Below are 13082 nucleotides of genomic sequence, written 5' to 3'. Positions count from 1 at the left end.
GATCGAGCTCGAGCTCGAGCTGAGCTTATTGTGAGTTTCATTAATGAGGCTCAGGCTCGGCCCGTTAAGAAAATTAAAGAGTCGGGCTCGGCTCGTTAGATCGTTTAAGCTCGATAATTTTTTTAATTTTAATTTTTATATTAAATAAAATATCATTGAGGTTTGTTTAATGCAGGCTCGGCTCAGCTCGGCTCGAGCTCAGGAATCATTTAAAGCTCGGTTCGAGTTCAAACTTGTCAAAAACCTCATTAAACAATAATAACAAAATGAATAAGGGTTATAAATGTGCTATGAATGAGATGATAAACAAGATAAACAAGCTTTAATTGATACATTATACAAGTTCTTTAACAATTCATATAAACGAGTTTTTAATGATTCATATAAACTGGTTTTTAACGATTCATATAAATGAGCATATAAACAAGCTTTTAACGATTCATATAAACGAGCTTTTAATGATTCATATAAAATAAGTCTGCTCAAGAGCCTTAACGAGGTGAGCTTGATGGTGCTCAGGCTCGGCTCGTTTATTTTACGAGCTTAATAATCGGGCTTGAGAATCGCTCATTTAACTTAATGAACGAGCCGAGCCCTTAAGGAGCCGAGCCTTCGAGCATTTAACGAACGTATTGGCTCGTTTATAGCCCTATACAAAATTGGGTTTTTTTTTTTTAAGAGATAATCCCACTAACACGGTTTCATAATAGTTACCATAAAATCAAGATAAGGCTTATCATTTACCCTTGGATTGCATCAATTTAGTGACTTTTAGAACCAAGTCTAGTTGATTTTTCTTCTTTTTGTGAACAACCCTAAATTTATGATTTTTTTAATAGACCATAGTACCACAAGACCATTTTATTTGTCAAATCTAAAAATGGAGCAAAAAAAATCTTTTTAAAGAGAACACAAAATTTTTATAAAGAGGTGTGAAATAATGGAGGCAAAGGATAGGTTTTTATAAATATTTTTCTAAAAATATATTTTTTATTAAATATATTAATTTACAAAAAAACTATTGTTTTATAAATATTCTAAATAAACATATATATTGTTATGCTATATATTAATTTTTAAAAAACTAAGTTGCTCAACTATAAATTTTTGAAAAAAATTATTATCGTATAACACAATTCATAAAATGCCGTGTGGCCAAACAATAAAATTGTGTAAAAAAGTTTTCTTAAAACTATAATGTTTTTGGAATATATATATATATATATATATACTAATTTATTAAGAAAAACAAGTGTCTAAATCATAGGTTTTAAAAAAAATATATATATAAATCAATTTGTGAAGTATCATGGAGCCAAATAATAAATTTTTTTATAAATGTTGTTCCTGAAAGTATATTTTTTTTATATTATAAACATCAATTTGTAGAAGGACGCCCGTGGGGCCATGGCTAGTAAAGTAAGACTGCATTGTATTTTAACAGATAGATCGATGAATAGAGTTGAATGCATTAATACCATGCAGTTCTATCATTATGCACAACTTCATTGAATTGGCTAATGGTTAGGATTTCCATGGTGTCGCGTAAGTGGAGGGTTTCTTAGAAAGTTGAGTCAAGGATTGAGGAACTAGTTAGTGACAAAGAACGGGTTATGGAAACTATACACAAGAGTGGCATTTCAAGAACTATGGAAATACTAAATGTAGTGAATGGAATGTCTCAAATTATAATCAAACACTTAAATGTAGATGATACACTATTGAAATAGAACTAATTGCATTGGTTTTTGTTAGTTCCTCCGGTGTGGTTTGTAGGTATTAAGTAGCACTTAAGCACTCATAGAAGTCTCACACAAACCAATAAAGAAAAAGCACACAAACAAACACAAGGAGACACACAACGTTGGTAACCCAGTTCGGCGTCCACTCGCCTACGTCTGGGGGGCCAAGCCCGGAGATAAACAATCCACTAAAAGAGGTAAAAATATATGAGTACAAACACTTGTCACTCACACTCTCAACAATAAAGATCACTACCCTCTCTAGATTGTTTGGTGCTCACACACTCTCCTCAAAGAGTCACCCAAGAGTCACCCAAGAGTCACACCTACAATCTACGAGCAATGTAGCTTATATAGACGCCTCAACGTCCCAAATATAGCACCTACCTCTTTTAGAATCTCCGTGGCTACTAATTTAAAAACCTGCCGAAATTAGCTGTTGCAACTCCTGTTGTAACATGAATTGCAACATGGCCCTGACTGCTGACTTGACTGAGTTCTGGTTACGTTGCGGACGACCTCAAGACCCATCAACCTCCCGGTCATGCTTAGTCCGAGTCGATGAAGCCATATCTCCCGATCCCGACTGCCGGCAACTAGCCTACCTCCTCAGTTCCTCATCACGCAGTCCCCTCGCAAGGGGCGCACGTCCTTGTGCGTCTTCCATGAAACTTGCCAAACTTAGTCTTCAATTCACCTAAATTTGGTCTTCAAAGATTCTCCAAACTTGATCTTCAATTCACCCAAGTTTGGTCCCCAAATCTTGCCTTCAATAGACTTCAATCAATCTTCATCAAAGATTCTTCAAATCATATCTTCAATTAGTCTTCATTTACACCATGAATAGATCTTTCTTTAATTAAGCTCCACCATATTTAGTCTTCAATCAAATCACCTAAATATGGTCTTGATATGATCTTGTCTTCAAGTTGTAATGCATTGCCAAAAATAACTCCACCAAGATCTTTAAGATAGCTTCATCATGATCTTCAAGATATTTGGCTCAATGTTATAGACTTACTAAAAATAGCTCCATCAAGATCTTCAAGATGTTTGCCTTGCACTCCAAGTCTCCTTGCCATGTCACCATGCTTGCCACATCATCAATTATGCTTTGTCACCTTGGTTGCCACGTCACTTGGTCTAGGTGTCAAATCATGCCAATAAATAGTGCGGTTGCACTAACAGTTTTGAATAATCAAATTTATGCAAAATCAAACTACAACACAGACAAATTTTTTTATTTTTTTATTTTTATTATTATTATTATTTTTATTTTATTTTTTTTTGACAAAGACGACAAGCGTCACTCCACAATGGGTTGTTAAGGGACAGATAGGTATGGTGGTGCACCAATTACGACGGTTTAACGACTCTGTAGAGATTTATCAACTTGGTCAAATATCACATGGGACAATTAGATTCCTACCATGTGCATGCCCAAATTTAGAAAGGTGATAGTTTTTTTTTATGATTGATTTAAGCCTAATAATATACTTCAGTGACATTCTTGTGTTCAAAATTTCCACATGGATGGAAAGTGTTGGCATAGGGCTTTAGCTGTGGGTATAGACCTTGGTATGTTCTCCTAACTTGTTCATATGCTTGTCTTTTAAACCATAAACATATAAACAATCTCTAATAGTGAACACAAGTAACTCATTATAGGTGTTGTTTGGATCAGCTTATTGCTGATCCAAAAGCACTTATTTTATAAGTTAAGTGCTTATGAGGTTTAATATTGTGTTTGGATGGGCTTTTTTGAATAAGCTGAAGCTGTAAAATAAGCCCAAATACAGCTTATTTTATAAACTGCCAAAGACCAGTTTATGGAAATAAGCTGTTTTTGATAAGCTATTTGGTTAAGTGCATTTACTAAAATGCCCTCAGTCAATCCAAAAAATTACTAGCTTTTGTATTACCCTAACTTCCTATCATCCCCATCCCAAAACAGCCGATCCATCACCATTTTCACTCCGATCTGCCAATCCTCTCCATCTCATCTCCTCTGCCAATCCTCGCCATCTCATCTCCTCTGCCGCTCTCTTATCAATTTGGTATGAATCTGTTTCTTTGGAAATGTATGGTATTGAGATTTGAAGTTTCCTTGGTTTCCTTCTCTTCATTACCTGTTCTTCATGCAAAAAATATTCAATAGTATGATGAGATCTGAAGTTTTATAATGGCTCATGGGAAAATACAAGTGAAGAAAGGAAATTAGAAGGAACTCACATTATATTATGTTTTGATTATCATATTTGATGTAAAAAGGATGTTTTGTATGTGGCATGTGCAGCATCTTGTTCAAATTTCTTGGCCATATTGCAGCATGATTTATCACATAAGATATATCTGCATTGTATAACTTCTTGTCTTCAAAGGAAGCACGATCAACTGTTGTGTGAATGCAAATTCGGCAAAGGGACCCAAATAAACAAGGTCTTGTAATTCAGGGCCTAGCATGAATATTTTTTTTACTTTAGGAGGCTGACCTGAATAATGACCCCCAAACTTTAGTGGTCACTAATGAATTTAACCTCAAAATAATTGATAAAGACAATTTTATATTATCAATACCAATTTGTGATCAACATTTTTTTTTTGTTTAATTCACAAAAGCTTCAACTGTTACACTTAGAACTAGTTTCTCTGATTTCAAACATGGAAACAGTGTCTAATCATACATGTATTGTATTGTAATGTATATTGAGAATTTGTTCTTGATATTGTCCATAAACATTTTGAACAACTACCAATGAGGGATGTTCTAAGTGTATCAAACAATCATAAGTTTTGAACAGAAACTGAAAGAATAATATAATGAGGGATGCTCTAAGTGTTACCTTTTCTTTTTATGAGTGTATAATAATCATAACTACACCGTTCTTTTTCTTTCTTTGTTTTTTTCTAAAATTATCTTGCAGCTATTAATAAACCAGTGGTTCTTTGTCCACATTGAAATTTTTTTATTTTTTCTTCTGATGATGTTAAACCTTGACATTCTGCTTCTTATTCTGACAGCCTTACTGAAAGAAAATCACAGTGCATCTTTAAAGCTCCCCATCAGCATTCCTTCTCATCGCCAGGTAGTCATCTCCCTCTCTAAAATAGTCAATTTTTGTCTTGTTTTTCTAATTGCAGTAAAACCATATTGGACATGATTCTATAGATTATTGCTGAATTCTTAGCCTTGATAATCAATCCATGATTTTCCTTTTGAATGTTTATTTACTGTAAAACCGTAAATGAAACATGATTGCCTGATGTCCTAATCATCAGTGATCATCAAACTTCACGTAAATAATGGAAATGAATTAAAAGAATGCACTAACTTTTAGGAGTAAGTTTCTAAGAATGAATCAATGAATTAAAAGAATGCATTAACTTTTATTAAAAGCTGATTGGCTATGCATTGGTGAATGATGTTTGGTGGTCTTTCATTCCTGCTGTCTGTGAATGATGTTTAATGGCCTCTTATTAAAAGCTAATGGCGTTAATTATATGAAGACTTTAGATTTGATTTATGTGTGCATTTTTAAGTACTGAAATTTTGTAGATTCCATTTGATAATTTTATTTCAGCTTTCTGGCTCTTGAACTGATTGTTTTGGGTCAGAATTGGTTTAGATAAATTATTTAGTGCATGTTATCATGTGAATAAAGGTTGTCCATACTTTACTGGAATGAGATTGAACCCTTTCTTAATTTATTCAAGTTAAAATATTAGATGAACTTTCAATTAGTTGAATGTTTAGAAAAATAAAAATAGGTAGCTAGTAGACATGTTTTTAATTACTTGAGCTTAAGAATGTCTAGGTTCTCTAGCATATATTGACTATTTGTTTTCCCTTTTAGGAATCATTTTTATAGTCAAGAATTCTAATGTGGTGTATAAGGGCACAAATTCATAATCATATCCTCTTAAAAATGGCTTCAAAACTAGCACCAGAAAGAGCTGCAGGTGGGACAGATGTTAAAAGCCCATTTGTATTGTTGTTATTAATTGTTGTATTGGTTGTTGTAGTTGTTAGAGCATATTAATATTGTTGTTGTTATTATAGTAGAATATGCAATCTAGCTACTTGTAAGATGTTAATGTGATTTTTATTGTACTAGAAATTAACAATATTGTTCCTACATTGTAGAAGAAGAAGAACAACAACAACAATAATAATAATAATAATAATAAAGAGAACAACAACAAATAATAATAATAATAATAATAATAATAATAATAATAATAATAACAATAATAATAATAATAATAATAATAATAATAATAATAATAATAATAATAATAATAATGAGAACAACAAAAAAAAAACAATAACAACAACAATAATAATAGCCCTAATAATAATAATAATAACACATTTAATTATAATAATAACAATAGTGACAAATATTATTTATTTATTAAGTAAGACATGTGAGTAATGTATAATTATTGAGTTATTATCATAATTCAGTAAAGGGCATTTTAGTAATTTGTTGCTATAAAAGTACTTTTCAAATAAACATCCAAACATTTTCACAACTACAAAAGTGCTTATGAAACTAATACATTCAAACAAAAAAATATGCATAAGCACTTAACTTATTCTAAAAGTACTTTTTCCAAAAGTGCTTTTACAAAATTAAAAAAAAAGTTTTTTTTTAAAAGCCAATCCAAACAACACCTAAAGCTGTTTAGAATTTGACGTACATCATCCAGCCCTAAACTCACCAAATCCACCTCATGAACATTTCATCCTGAACCTCTCGAAGCAGGAGACCCCAATCACCCAAATCACCACCGCTCTCAATTAAATATACTAAATTAGACACATAGATTTGTCTGTCCATGGTGCAATTTGTATCTTATAATTATCAATGCCAAATTTATGACTTTGTTCACGCACGTGAACAAATTTATGAGTTTCCATCATTAAAATTGAGAACAACAAACAAAGTAAACTAATACATGAAAATACCTTCAATTACCTTGACCAATTATATTAGAATCTTAATGTTATACATGTATAACAATACTGAAAAATGACAATCAAATTCACCTCGATTCATTCAACAGTTTCCTTGTATACTGACTGTAAATATTCCTTAGTTAGTGTCTCTTCAGGACAGTTAGGAGTTTGTGGGTAGAAGTAAAGTGGTCCAAGGCTGCAAGAAATTTTAAATAGAACAACGTCAGAAAAAATAATTATTAAAAATGTTTAGAGCAAATAATCAATTAAAACTTGCTCATCTTTAGCTAGAATGATATTGTCTGAAAGAAACATAGATGTCGCATAACCCAGAATTCCAAAATCAAGATTATCACCAAATGAACAATTAAATTCATTCATAATAATATTTGGAAATAAAAAGACTAAAAAAAGAACTACGGTTATAGACAGTTGATGGATAAACAATAAGATTTCCTTAGTAGATACAAAACTTTCAATCATGCTTCAAAAAGTTTCAGTGAAGAGTATGGAATGCTTAGAGATGAGAAGCTTGAAAAGAATTGCAATTTCAGACAGTTCATGGAAAACAAAGAAGATTTTTTACCGACGTATTTGAGCTAGCATGCAAAACTTTCAATCATGTCTTAAATGAGTTTCAATAATGCGAATAAATGCTTCTTGGCATCTGAAGCTTCATTTGAATACAAGCTTGTATTACAGATTTATAGTGCTTCTATAACCTGCATGAGTCAAACAAGAGGAAATAACTTGGTTTGTAGTTTAAGTTGGTATGATTGTCAACACTGAATGCCACCCAAAATTCTTGGGACTAAAATAAAATTGTCAGATATGTTACCGAATACATTGTCCGTGGGAAACATGGAATTGGGGCTACATAAAAGCAAAAAATCAAACTTCTACACAAGTTCAAATGAATGCTTCAGTGAAACTAAATGTAAGCCTTCAAAAGAAATGAAACTAAGAAAACTGTGACCGGAAGAGAATAAGTGAAGGGAATGTAAGCAGAATTTATCTGGTTCAACTGTGATTGTTAGCAGAATTACTATGCAAATCTAACATCCATTCTGTTGTTCTTGGATAGATACAAGGAAATGGAATTCAGGCATCACAAGTGCATAACAATACTATAACTTCAGATAAATTAATTTAGGATGTAGCCAATTTCACATAAAGAGTTTACTGGATTGAGCTAACAGTGGCATAAATACAACCGAATAACAAGATTATTCATCAGCTGACCCAAGACATTATAAAGGTATAAACAAGGACCACTAAGCGATGCTGAATGCTTCCCACACTCATAAATATGACCAAATGTAATAACCAATCAGATTTGAGATAAAAACTAATAAACATGTCCTCGAGCTTCACAAGATCAAGCTAACAATGTTATTGTGCTCGTTCCTTAAGATCTTTCCATGATTCATCTGAACTACCTCATTTTTTTCCCTGCTATTCCATCTAAAATGCAACGCAAAACATACCAAAATGATCAAATGAGATTACCAATTAGGCACAAGGTCATAACTGATAAATTCATTCTCGAGTCTCATAATATCTGAGAGAACAAGGAGTGCCAGCTTTACACAATTCATGGAACAATCTCATTTCTCTTCTTCTACAATTCAAGACATGGATGCACACCATTATCAATCTACTGAAGCCAAAAAACTATCAAAAATTGAATAACATGCCCAGAATCTCAACATCAAACAACATTCTCAAAACCAACATGTTATCACATAGATACATACAAAAATAAACATATCATTCCAGCCTATGTATGAATGAATTACAAAGTAAGAGGCTTACTTATTTTAACAAAGCAAAAACAAGAATCAACCAGCCTTTAAGTTACTCCTGTTGATAAAATATATTGTATCTATCTGGTTGGTTGATTTTGAGAGGTGGAAAACCATTGTTTCAAAACCAGAATCAAACCAACAACTGAATCGATTGAGAGGAGTAATAGTAAGGAAAACCTCATAGATATGGAGAAGATCGACAAGAGCTTGACCAAGGCGGGCGGGAGCGGACATGGGCAAGGTCCACCAACTCTTGGAGCAGCTGTGGGTCGATGTCAGAGAGAAGCGAGGTGTATATGATCGACAAATGGAGGCTTCTGTTCAGGAGGCGAGCAACCATGGCCTCGTACCAAGCGCCATGGAAACCCTCATCTTCGCACCTCACAGCTATAGCGATCGATCCCCATTGCCAGGAAAAGGGGCGGCTCTTCTCAGATAGGGTTTCATTGCCAGGAAAATGGGATGCTCTTCTCAAATAGGGTTTAAGAGAAGATATGGATTGATGGAAAAGTGATGGCTCTTCTTAGCTAGGGTTTCAAGGGAAGCGATGGATGGATTGGAGAAGAGAGAGAGAGGGTTTTGTTAAACCGGCTGTGTAGATAAGGATTTGTGAAGGAATGAACTAATATTTACATTCTTTTGGGGTGTGTTTGATACGCAGCTAAGTACAGACACAAGCAGTACAGAATCAGAACAAGTAGTTCTGGTACAACACAACTATTTGTCTTGTACCATGTTTGCTATGGATAACTTCTAGAGTACTGGACAAAAATATTATAAAATTACTTCTAATACCCTTTATATTATCTTATGTTTGTTTTACAATAAACAACTTCACAACAAGATATCGTTTTCAATATTTTAATTAATTTTTTTATAATTAATCAATTTAGTAAATCATTATTATATATTTTTTTAAATTTTCAAAATATATGCAAAATTAATTTTTTTGTTAAAAAATACATGATAAATTCATGTTAATATATCAATCAGTTGAATAATATTATTTTTTATATGAGATTGCTAATATGTTTGATATATCTATGAAAATCATATCTATGATTCAGGAATATAAGATATAAAGAGATTTATATTTATTTTTTATACAATTTAAATTTTTAATTTTTAAATTGAAATATTAAAAAAAATTTATGTTAATTTTTATGATTTAAAATTTTAATTTTAAGATATCGATCTTACATTTAAAAAAATATTATATTATCAAAATTGATTAGACTTGATGAGCGTCGTGTGATGTGATATACATGATTGTATTTTTTATTCTTTATTAAGGGTAATTTAGTCTTTAGTTGTGCTGTACCATGATAAAATTTTTAACCGAGGTTTTGGTGGTACAAAAATTTTAACTACTTGTGCTGTACTCTGACATTTGTGATCTTGTGTTGTACTTTCAACTTTTTAACAAACCAAACAAAGAACAAGAGAAGTTGTGCTGTACTGTACCTCAAAATTTTGCGTATCAAACGGAGCCTTGGACTCTTAATGTTTTCCAATATTAAATCCATTTGTTTATTTTCTATCTGAAGAACAAGAACGCTAATTCACCCACTAAGTTGCTAATAAATACATAAAATTCAAAATATATTCTGTGTTTGTGCTTTATGTCTTTATCTCTTAGAACAATGTTTGTTTTCTATTAAATATATTTGATCTCCTTGTTTTGTGAAAACTTAATAAATTTACAACGTTCAAGGACAAAATTAGATGATGCTTGTCCTGCAAAAGGACTAACTTATATACATATCCATTAATTAACTAATCTGATTAATATGTATAATAATTATATTGCTAGGTGTGGAACTTCACATGACGTATTCCGGTGTCCATGACCCGAGTTGTTACATGCGTGTCTTCACCATCTTAGTTAGCCCGAAATTAGAGAGCTTAGCAGTAAAACCCTGAGATGATGAAAATGCAGTAAAATTTCAGAGGCCAAATTAACCAGAGAAGGTAATTATTAATTTATTTTGTGTGAATTGATGATCACTGACAGAGTCTACGAGAATGTTAGACACTTTGAAGGAATGCTAGCCCTCTAGCAGCTCCAATAGCAACCTTCAGCCTTGTGTTCCATGGCAATGCCACTGACATCCCTTTTTGTGATTCCCAGACAAAATTAATACTAAATTTAAAACTAAACATCAAAACAAACATAAAACCACATAGGCTATTAGCCTCGTGGTTCTCAAGGCTACCACGAGGCATAAACTCATAGACAAGAAGCCTCTCCTTGTCCTCACAGCAGTACCCAATCAACTTCACCAGATGAGGGTGCCTGAGCTTACCCAGAAATATCACTTCCGCCTAACAAATTAAAAAGCAAATCAAGTTCAAGTTCAAGTTCAAGTTGCAAGTTGCAAGTTCAATTAAATAGTGCTCTTCTCACTACTAACTAGATATATTTTAGTAATAACTGACCAGCCACTCCATGTGTCCTTAAAGGCCTTCAATGTCCAAGAGTTTAACAGCAACGGCCTGAGCCCTTAGGCTAAGTCTCATCTTATCATCGACATAGCCCTTGTGCACGGTGTCGAATCCCCCTTCGCCCAGTAAAAAGTTTAAAACCAAGAGCGTAAGATATATATTGAATGTTTACAGTGAAGAAAGTTGCTGAGTTGAAAAACAAGATAATACTGAATTTGACAGATACATTCTGTAAGAAATAAATCAATATAAACTACCTTCATTAGTTGAGCATTGAAGTAAGACTTCCTCATTTCTGGATCCAAGCTTTGTTTAGCAAAACAAATGATTGACCTGCATCTCAGTGTTGATATAATTTTGTGAAAGAATATTTAATCGTTTTATTTACAATAGATTATGACATTTGGAAATCAACCTAAGAGGGTGAATTCATAATATAATTAAGGAAAAGGCAATGGATATGGGTTTCTCAAACTTAAAAAGGCGCTACAACACATATCTTAAAGCAAATGACTAGGTGTTGTGTCAGTATGCACAGCCACTTGAATGCTCATGTATGATACAGATACTTTGATCAGAGGATAGATGGAGCATTTATGAATAAGGACCCAAGCTGTGGAATCAAAGTATATTTCACAAACTCTTACTATGCTATCAACAACAAGTAATGGAATTCAGGGTATAATAAAAGAATGCACAATGCAAATGCTTGTTAGTAAAGTGAGAATATATACCATGAGAGTGTGTCTTGAGTTCCTTCCATGGCATTTCAAATGCTGACTTTAAATGCTCCTATGACCTGGATATAAGGTAGAATGCAAGAACCAACAGCTTTTGCTTTGTTTCATGAAGGTTGATTTGATTATAGTATTCTAAAAAAAATCAAAAATCAAATATTAGTTAGTAACATATTAATATCAAATATCAGTTAGTAACATACAACCAGGGCCCAGGGTAGCCTTATAAACAAACAACTATTAATATCAAATATCAGTTAGTAACATATTTTTTATTCCTATTTAATATCAAATTAGAGAACACATTCATACCTTTAAGGCCACTTGCATCCTCTTCCTCACTTGAGGCATGAATAGGAGATGAATTCCACTGTAGTAAAATGAAATGGTTGACAAGGAAATCTAATGGAGTAATCGTTCTCAAACTTGCATATTGCTCCGATAGCTCATACACATGGACACCAGAACAAAGGACCCCTTTGTTAGCATGCCATTCATCTCCATTATCTATCATTGGCCATCATCACCACTATTAGACTTCAACATAAACACAGAAAAAACACAAAGGAATGAAACCAAAGATTTCTCATAGACCAAAACCAAAACATTTTGTGTGCATTCAATCAACCTGTTCTCTGGTCTCCAGCAGTGTACAAATCCAAAGATGTATTGGTATAAGAGAATCCAACACCAGCTGGAGACTCCAAAAAAGTATATTCGCCACTGCCAAAACAAAGATCATGCCTTTGAGGAAAATCCTCAAACACAAGATGGTAAGAAATGATTATTGTTTTTAGAAAGGATAAAAAAATGGCACCTTGATTCCAAGCATACTGATTGAAGAACAGTGTCTGCCTGTCGGAGTTGATGCGGAACGGGCCAAGCTCCTCAGAAGCACCATAACCGATCGAAGAGCATCCAGGGCCGCCATTGAGCCAGAGAACGAGCAGCGCTTGCTGAACGGAAGTCGGAGTCTCAACGTCGGGGATCCATCATCATCATCATGCATTTCCTTTAATTCAGTATCAAACAATTAATGAACATGTAAAACAAGAAGAAAAACTACTGATGAATGAACAAATGCATTGGTTAGTCCACTATTAAAAACACAATGAAAAACATATTAAAAACAAGTGACAACAAAAGTTTAGAAGATGACATTGAAAGTTATGTAGACAAAACACGCCTTATCAACAATTTCGACTTGTTCATCAAGCAGATATTTCATTAGCAGTTTGATTGACATGGCTCAGGTGATAAGAATTACAGGAGTATTGCATTTTCATTAACAATTATATGTTAATAAATGTTGGCACCCCTAAAACCAAACAAGATGCTTGCTGGCTGCAAAGTTAAGATAACTATTGCCCTTTCCATTGCCCCGCCA

Source organism: Dioscorea cayenensis, chromosome 6 (genome assembly GCF_009730915.1).
Source record: "Dioscorea cayenensis subsp. rotundata cultivar TDr96_F1 chromosome 6, TDr96_F1_v2_PseudoChromosome.rev07_lg8_w22 25.fasta, whole genome shotgun sequence".
NCBI lineage: Eukaryota > Viridiplantae > Streptophyta > Magnoliopsida > Dioscoreales > Dioscoreaceae > Dioscorea > Dioscorea cayenensis.
This window is presented reverse-complemented; position numbering follows the sequence as displayed.